Source organism: Mauremys reevesii, linkage group 11, assembly GCF_016161935.1.
Source record: "Mauremys reevesii isolate NIE-2019 linkage group 11, ASM1616193v1, whole genome shotgun sequence".
Taxonomy (NCBI): Eukaryota; Metazoa; Chordata; order Testudines; family Geoemydidae; genus Mauremys; species Mauremys reevesii.
Genome location: NC_052633.1, coordinates 71,551,963 through 71,561,950, shown reverse-complemented (window position 1 = coordinate 71,561,950; position 9,988 = coordinate 71,551,963).

Here is a 9,988-nt window from a genome sequence, read left to right as displayed (position 1 = left end):
GCTGTAAAATTATTTTGTAAATAGCCACATGAACACCAATGCCTCAAGGTATCATTTAACCCCAGACATTGATCACTGAGCCTTTTGTTCTGGCATTGCTCAGGGACATATTCTGTTTGCATTGCTCTTATTAATGGGGTCATGTGTTTGAAGTTGTGTTGATCTAGAGTCGTGGTTTATTAATGCTTGTAGGGCCTGCTCTCAATAGAGGTAATTCAGATTTGTGAGCAAGCTTTGCTTTTGAGAGTGGGGTCCGAAATGTTAGATTCATAGAGTTTAAGGCCAGAAGGGACCATTAGATCAACTCGTCTGACCTCCTATATATCACAGGTCCCTAAGGTCCACCCAGTTACCCCTGTATTGAGCCCAATAACTGGTGTTTGTCTGAATCATATCTTCCACAAAGGGCATCCAGTCTTGATCTGAAGACATCAAGAAATGGAGAATCCACCATTTCCCTTGGTAGTTTGTTGCAGTGGTTAAACACTGACTTCCAGCACACAACTAATCCTCCAGCTGGTTGGCTTGTTTAGTTGCAAATACTTTATTTGAATCACCCGAAAATTTTAATCGGCAGTGATTTTATATTTCCTTCCAGATCATTAATGGCAACCTATAAAGTCTATAGGAAGATTGACTAGCCTCAGTGGGAAAATAGGGACAGGGGACAGACATTGAGAAAAAAGCATAACAAATTCTGTTCCAGCTTTGGCCTATACACGTTTAGATTTGCACTTCCCCACTTCTGATGCAGAGCCATTTCACATGGGATGAGCCTGAAAAGCTGGCGGACTGTTTTAATTTAACACCAGCTGCTAATCGCCCCCAGGTTCTGAAATGGTCGCTGGTGGACAATGTAGCACCCTGACCATGTTCCTTATGCAGTGGCACCTCGGTGGCTAGAATTGACATTGCATTCCAGGCACCGGCCCTGTATGTTTTGGGCGTGGGAGGGAGGATTCTTTGATGTTTCTAGGCTTCATAACGCAGTCCCTCCAAGATAAAAAGTTGTAGGGCCCAATCCGGTGAGGTACCAATGGGATTTTGCCCTTCTAGTTACTTCTGGATCAATACAATGTGTTGTGATGGAACAGCTTGTTAATATCTAAAGACACTAAAAGGGTAAAAGCCAAACATCTATTTTTAAAAGTACATTCTCCACATTGGGACGTTCTAGGAATTCCTCTGGTGGCCTGTGTGAACATGAAGATTTAAATGCAGCATCTCACACTAAACTGTGGAGTGCACACAGTTATTTTGTTGAATCAAATTTCTTATACGTCCATTAATGTCTTGCTGCCTATTTATACAACTTAGCTGTCAAGCCTAGAAAGCATGTCATTTATTAGCACACAGTTTCTGAATAATAAGTAAAAATATCCAATCAAAAGAATTTTCCTGCTAAATTTGTTCTCCCTGGGTCTGATGTATCTATTGTGATTCCATAGATAAAGTACCTGTTCGTGTTGCACTGTTTCATTTGGGACAAATAGATTCCCAGAACTGAACTGGCATTTATGGTTACATGTTTTCATTATGACACTCCGGGCCAAACCCTGTTTGCTTCACACCTGCATGTGGCTTGGGTTTCATTGGGACTACTCATGTGAGTAAGGCAAGGAGGACTGCTTAGCTGGAACCAACTGGTGATTGGATAGGTTGAAAGACAAGCCTCATACACAGTATATGGGTCCAGGAATTGAACTTTGTGTTAGTCAGCAAGAGGCAGATATTGTAGTAGCATGAATCATGGGACTGGAAGGGACCTCGAGAGGTCATCTAGTTTAGTCCCCTGCACTCATGGCAGGACAAAGTATTATCTAGACCAGACTGACAGCTGCTTGTCTAATCTCCTCTTAAAAATTTCCAATGATGAAGATTCCACAACCTCCTTAGGCAATTTATTCCAGTGCTTAACCACCCTGACAGTTAAGATTTTCCCAATGTACAAACTAAACCTTCCTTGCTGCAATTTAAGCCCAGGGCTTCTTGTCCTATCCTCAGAGTTTAAGGAGAACACTTTTTTCCCTCCTCCTTGTAACAACCTTTTATGTACTTGAAAACTGTTGTCATTCCCCCTCTCAGTCTTCTCTTTTCCAGACTAAATAAACCCAGTTTTTTCAATCTTCCCTCAGAGGTCATGTTTTCTAGACCTTTCATCATTGTTGTTGCTCTTCTCTGGACTTTCTCCAATTGGTCCACATCTTTCCTGAAATGTGGTGGCCAGAACTAGACACAATACTCCAGTTGAGGCCTAATCAGTGCAGAGTAGAGGAGAAGAATTACTTCTCATGTCTTACTTACAACACTCCCACTAATACATCCCAGAATGATGTTTGCTCTTTTTGCAACAGTGTTACTTTGTTGACTCATATTTAGCTTGTGATCCACTATGACCCCCCCAAACCTTTCCACAGTTCTCTTTCCTAGGCAGTCATTTCCCAGTTTGTATTATGTGCAACTGATTGTTCCTTCCTAAGTGAAGCACTTTGCATTTGTCCTTATTGAATTTCATCCTGTTTACTTAAGACCATTTCTCTGAAATGCTCATACAGCTACAAAGTTTTTCCTGTATCAGGGAACATTTCTCAGATTTTTTTTTAGTTGCCCTTCCCTAAAGTAACTTAAGGCATTTCCCTCTCTAGTCTGTGTGCATATGTTTGAGTAGTATTTTCTTTTTCCTCAATCCCCTTTTACTTTGGGTAGCAATACAGCTACTGAATCTGTTTCCCTCTCCCTTATCAGAGCCAAAGAGCTGGGAAGACAAACCCCTTTTTGAAAGCTTCTCCCCAGCTGAGGCTGTTTGCTAAACAGGCAAGTATTTGCAGCTAAATAAGTCACGGGGCTGGAGGATTAGCTGTGTGTGTGCTGGAAGCCTGCACAGGGAGTTAAGTCCAGGTGCTGTGTTAGATTGCAAACCACAGGTGAGCTGTAGGACGCTTGCTTTTCTGATAGCAATATTCTGGGGAATGCAGTTCAGGTGTCCAGAAACTGGGTTGGATTTAAGAAGCAGGACCTGCTGGGTGTTGAGGACCATACATAAGAAGCCTCACCCAAGCTAGTCTCTTAGGCCCAAAAGAACTCTGAAGGAATATTGATTGCCTTTAGCCTAGTGTGTTTTAGGTATAAATGAATTTGTTTTGTTTGAGGAGGTTGGTGATTGAAAACTCCCTTTGTCAGTTTCATCTGTAAAACATAAATAAATCCCTTGTTATCATTAGCCCTACATGGTAGTGAATAGAGACTTTCTTACCTTTCTCTAGATCTCCCAGCTGTATATGCTTAGCTCCTGAAAGCAATGCTTTATACAATGCTTGCTAAATGCACTAGCTGGCTCTGACTCTCATTAATCAGCAGCTACTGGCAGGAGCAGTCCCATGACCTTCAAAGACAGGACCCAGTTCTGCCCTGGGATGTAATGATCAATGCAGGGATCTTTGACTTGATTCTGTTCTCAATTATTCCAATATAAACTGGGAGTAACTCTGTCAAAGTCAATTGAGCTATCACAGCATGAGACCAGAATCATGTCCTTTGTGCATCAGAAGACCGAATTGGGCTCTTAAGGCATTTTCTCTTCTAAATAACCTTCCCCAAATCACCTTTGGGCTGCAATCTGAAAATCACTTTCACTAAGAAGTGGAAGATAAGCCTGTTTTAGGGGAGTTCTGGTGGCTTATTCATGATCAAATTTAATTTTTTTAAAGGAAAAAAAACCAGTAGAAAATGAATTCAACTATCTATGTAGTGACTGAGCCTGGTATTTCATCAATACACAGATTGCAAAATGCGGGAGGAAGATGTTAGTAGAAGACTCTCAAATGTAAAATAAGATTAAAAGTGACATCTCAGCCCTGAGGTATTCAGGTTATGGATGAGAAGTTGGGCCAAATTTTATTTTCTAATCTCTCATTGCTAGCATCACATTTTACTATCTTTTTTTTATCTACCTGACACAATCCCTGTCTATGCCATGCAAACACTGGTAGGGATTTCCAAGCATTATAGACCCATCTAATAATTCATAGATCTCATGACTTCAGAGACAGAGTTAAATTACGTTGGACCCTTTGTACTGGGCAGCAAGTTAAATGACATTGGATTTTTAATTCTGTTGTTTTCCAAAATAATGACTGTGGCAGGAGTTTAGATTCAAAATAATTTGATTTATAAAACCTGCATTTTTTTTTCTTTATCATTTATATTTCTGGTTTTCCATTACTGGAAGTAAGTTGTTGCTCTTTGTGCCAAAGATCGACTTCAAATCAAGACTTGATGCCATTCAACCCCAATTTAGGCTTAATGCAGCAATGGATGCATGAGATTCTAGGGCCTGTGTACATGTGGGAGGTCAGTCTAGATCACAGTGATTCCCTTCAGGCTTTAAAATCTATGACACAGAGCTCTCAAGGGCTTGATTCAAAGATCTCCAGATCTGCTCATGCTCCACAGACTTCCACTATGTTTGGATCAGGCTTCAAACAGTAAATAGAATATCAGGCTTGGAAGGGACCTCAGCTAGTCCAACCCCCTGCTCAAAGCAGGGCTAACCCCTAGACAGTTTTTTACCCCAGCTCCCTAAAGGGATCTCTCAAGGATTGAGCTCACAACTCTGGGTGTAGCAGGCCAATGCTCAAACCACTGAGCTATCCCTCCCCCAATAGCACATCACTAAATCAACCATTTCCAATGGGCACAAGAAGCCCAGTAAAATATTTTTTATCCAAACTAGTATTTTCCCCCTTCATAAACTTTCACAGACTGATGGTAACTGCATTGCCAGAGCTGTCTTCAGACAGCAAAAGCCAGCCTGTTATGTATGCAAAACTAAAATTACATATATCAAGGGCTTATGTGAAAATTGCTTTGAGTGTTAATTGCCCAAATGATTCAGCTTTATGAGAACCTTTCTTATGCAGTCAGGTACGTCCCATAGCTCCAAGCCTGACTAGAGAGCAAGCTGTGCTGTTTTCCCAGATGTTTGAAGATGATTTCTCCTCCAAAAACAAGAAACCCTTAAGAAATTGTCTAATGAAGTAATTCATGCACAATAGTTGATTCTTTCATTTATTCCGCTAAAAAGAAAAAAATTCTCAACAGAATGCATGAAAGTTTGTTTTGGCTCTTAATTACTGGAGCAGTTTGTCAGATTAACTGTACCCAAGAAAGATAAAACAAAAGCCAGAGTTTCGGCAGGTTTAAGACTCTCTGCCAAATATAATTTAGAAAGGGTCAGATGATCTCTGCATTCAATGGATGTTGTTTATTTGCTGTGCTTGAGGCCATCTAACACTCCAGCCCACCCTTTGCAACCCAAATTGTTGGTGGAAACAGCCATAATCATGTTCAGCCTAAACCCCTAGGTTCAAATACCCCCAAGCTTTATTTATGTTCTGATCCAGAGCTGAATTTTGCAGTAGATTTACAGGGCAGATCCTGAGCAGGAGTAAATCAGTGCAGTGCTTTTGAAGTCAGGGGAGCTCTGTTGAAGTGATGGAGTTATGCCAATTTACACCAGGTGAAAATCTGGCTCCACGTTTCTTAAAAGGGCTGAACCAAAAGCCATGCATCTGAACATGAAGTGGAAATCCACATTTGCCCTCTAACTGTAGAAGTGCTAAGTTGGGAAATTTAAAAGGGAGGTTTTCTAGACTTGTAGGGATAAAATGTTTGAAAGCCACAGTTTTGTCTTCACAGGGTATATGTCCACACTATAGAACTTATGCCAGCATACTTAAACCGGTATAGCCCCCTAGGGTAGATGAACCTACACTGACAGAATCCCTAGCCCCTGCATTTGCAATGTCTCAGGGCTGTCTACACTTATTAGCACAGCAGCAGCATAGCTGTGCCTCAGTAGTGCTTAGTGAAGATGCTTCTTATGTTGATGGTAGAGCTTCTCCCATCGGTGGAGGTTCTCCACCTCCCTGTGTAGTGGTAGCTATGTCAGCAGGAGAAGCCCTCCCAAGGACATAGCACTGACTACACTGGAAACTTGGTCAGTATAACAGTATTGCTCAGGGGTGTGGATTTGCCCCACCTGTGAACGATGTGGTTATGCTGACATACGTTTGTAGCATAGACCAGGGGTCATTAACCCTGTTAGTTGTGGCTTCCTGGCTGGCCTTATGAACTGGGCCATTCGGCTCACAATCCCTCTTTAAGGACTGTCTGGGTGTATCCAATATTTCTATGGAGGATTCCTCCTACCTCAAGAACGCTTAGTGATTGGCCATTGCATAGCCCCTCTGCAGAGCGATGAACTTGATTTGGTATATGGGAGCTTATCGGGTCTATTCATAAACCTAGGTCGACCTAACGACGTTGCTCAAGGCTGTGAAAAATCTCATGCCTGAACTGTAAAACATCTTGAGAGTCAACCACCTGGGCGTAGAATTCCTCTGTGATGAGAATTCTCTCTCTGCTTGCTGAGGTGCTGCTTCTATATTTCAAGTATGCTTCATAAATATTAGGAGGCTTTTCTCCTGGGAAATACTGTTTATTATAAATCAGGATTCTGTGATTTATAGGGAGACAATGGGGATTGAGCAAATGCTCCAGAGATGGAATGGCAGCTTCTTTCATAATGATTTTGCCCGGAGAGTCACCAAGGCAACCTCTTTGCTGGAAAATGCTCACCTCCAACACACTTTTCATATACTTCTCCGTGAAGTGCATCTTTTTTTAATCACAAAGGGCTTTATTGAGCAGACGGGATCTGCGTGAAAGGCAGCATGACAATAAAGCACAGGCTAGCAAAGGTCTCGCATCTGCAAAGGCAGCCATGGTGTTTTCCCTGTCCTCCAAGCTGGGTAAGGGCTGTGTCGGGTTTCCGAGCACATTATGCAGCTGGGTGGAGCCTCTCAAAGATGATTTTCTAGCTTCATTGGAATGAAAATATTTATTTATTAATTAATTAACCCCTGCGGGTAGGAAGGGAGAGCAGGAGGTTCAAATTCTTATTTTAACACTGCTCATTGGCAGAGGAAATTGCCTTAGTGTTTCTAAGAGAGCTGTGTTCTGATGGGCAAAGATTTGCATGTACCCCCTTGTATTTGTGTATGAAGTGTCTCTTTGCTCTTGACCAATACAGCCTGCGACTGGCTCCTCGCCAGGGTATTTAGCTCAGTCTGTAAAAGCTCTTGCTCTGAGCTCATTCGTTCTTCATTCAGGCCTCTGGGCCTGGTCATCATCACATGGGGGGAAAAAAAGATTGCTCGAGCCCTGAGTGTCACTCACAGTACAGTGTTCTGTGCCCCTTTGCCAGTCAGCAGCGAGATATAATAATCTACTTGACTCTTCCCTTTCTGTGTTTGAAAATAAGTTGTGCTGGAGGTGGACTGAATAGATGTTAGCTGAGTAGAGTTTCCAAGCCCATCACTGTATTTAAACATAATATTCAGGGAATATTAGAAAAAGCTATGGAGAGCCCCAGGCATCACACTTCGGTTTATAAAACAAGAATTTATGAATGGAAAAGAAAGAGAATATAGGCACTATAAAGAATGTTGTTTGCAGTGTTGTCGTAGCCAAGTTGGTCCCAGGATTTTAGAGAGACAAAGCACCAACTTCTTAAAGAAGAGCTGTGTGAGCTCAGACGCATATCTCTTTCATTCACAGAAGTTGGTCCAATACAAGTCATTACCTCACCCATCTTGCCACTGTAGAAGTGGCAGGAGGTACAGTTTAATAGAAATACAATATCAAGTGCAATTTAGATTAAACTTGACCATTGTAAAAATGCCATTGATCACTCTATTTGGTACGAGAGGGGGAACGGGTAATCTTTCCTGGTAACATAGAGCATAGTATTGGGTTGCATTTTGTCGGCATGTGTTAAATTGGGAAGGATTCCAACTGATCCTGCTAGCAATTCCGTTGGGAGATTAGATTCTTTCTTTCTAAGATACTGGAAAGCTAAAAGATCCATTACATCTTGTTGATCATTATCCAGCCGTCAGGAAGTAGTGTACTTCCACTCAGCCAGCTCCGACAAGACCATCTGCGGGAGATTTTTTGTTTGTTCTTTTAGCTGAAATAGAAAAATTAATCAAAAGCTTTCCTGGAAGCAGGTTGATTATTATAAGGTCTGGACCATTTTCTTATCCAATGCATCCAGAACTTTCCACCCTAAGCCCCCTGTTGCAGCCCTAGTGATAGAAGCAATGTGACGTGCGTCACATACATGTATTAGATGTCTCTTCCGAATTAGCTCCGGGCTGGTGGGAAATCCAGAAGTTTGCATTTATTCTGGAGAATAATACATTTTGCAGAGTTGAATTCTGTTTCTACAGGGGGCCACATGTTGTTGCAAAGAGTGGTTTTCAGTTCCTTTCCTTTGGATACTATTTTTCTTCAGCTTTGTTGTCCAAGCCTGGCGTAAGCTTGTAAAAATCAATGGGGTTAGAAAAGGGATGAATTTGGTCCAATGGACCTTTTATACAGTTCCTGGCATAGAAGCCACAAACAAGGGGCCAGACTCTGTGTTGACTTACTCTCCATGTAATCAGGGCCGGCTCCAGGCACCAGCACAGTAAGCTGGTGCTTGGGGCGGCCCATGGAAGGGGGTGGCATGTCCAGGTCTTCGGCAGCGGGTCCCTCAGTCCCTCTCGGAGCAAAGGTAGATATGCCAACTTTTTTTTTTTCCCTTCGCCGCTTGGACAGCAAAAAAGCTGCAATCTCTCTGGTTTCAGTACAAGTCAAAACAGAATTTGGCTGCTTGTGCATCTCCGGGTGTAAATTAGGTACCGTGAAGATGAGTGATATACTTCAGTCCTATGGGCAGGTACACCCATGGGTAGGTGGGGCCTGATTTGCACACTGGACTTGCACGTCAATGAAGCATCCAATGGCCACTCTTTGGTAGGAACACTGTTCTTGCACTCTACCAATCCTGCACTTAGTGGGCAGTGCCTGGAGGTGAATGTCCGGCTGAAGCTAGCTTCATCACACCTTCCCCACTGACTCAAAGGATGTTGCAACATTTTAACACACAGCTCTTTCAGACACCACAGTCCACGGAGCGCGACTTCTCCACCTTACCTAGAACAGCTGTGCCTGTGAAGGGCCATAATTTGGCCCAATTAATGTATCCCATGGAGCAATGTGTTGGAGAGACTCAAAATAAGCAGAGGGCAAACAGAACATAGGGTTATGTAACTTCAATAATGTGAACACTGAAGGAAACTAGATGGGCAGACAATACCAAAAATGCAATTTCAAGTATCTGGGTTCCAGAATCTGGGAAAATGGAGGATGAAATTAGAACTAATATTAAAACATACCTGGCTCAAATGGAGAGAGAGAAGTGGGGGCAGGAAAATAGCAGTAAGCCTGAAAAGGGAATGTCTATAAAATGGGGATCTGTCCAGTTTCAGTGTCTGACATTGTGTGTGGGGCAACAAAGAAGAAAGATGAGCAAATGATCTTTTCCACAGAGATGCCAATGTTGAGTTGGGTGTAGCTGGGTGAGCAAGAAAGACCACGTAAGGAAAGTGTATGTTAGAGACATGCTCCCAAGAACACCCATACATGCAAAAATGAGGGTGTGCAGGCTGATAGTTTGGTCATGTGAAGTACAGTCCTGAAAACTATGTGTGAAAGGGAGTCCAGCAGATCAAGGCTGAAGGGAAAAGATAGAAGCTAACCCAAGAAGAAGTTTTGGAAGGTCATAAAGGGCGACGTGTTAGCATGTGGTGTGAAAGAGGATATGGTATTGAACAGTGCACTTTGGAGAAAGAGACTCAAAGAGCAGACCACATTTGATGGGATTAATGAGAGGAAGATGAAGAAAGTACCCATGAAATGCCTGTTGGATTCAGTGGGAGTCTTTCCATTAACCACAACCGTTGTTGCATTAAGCCACCTATTAAAGAAGACTTGCATAAAGAAGGCTAAAGTATGTTTCATTACAGATGCATACTCCTATTAGCCTTTACTTGGGGATATTGCAAATTCACCTTGATATTTTACATAAGGCAGAAAGAAC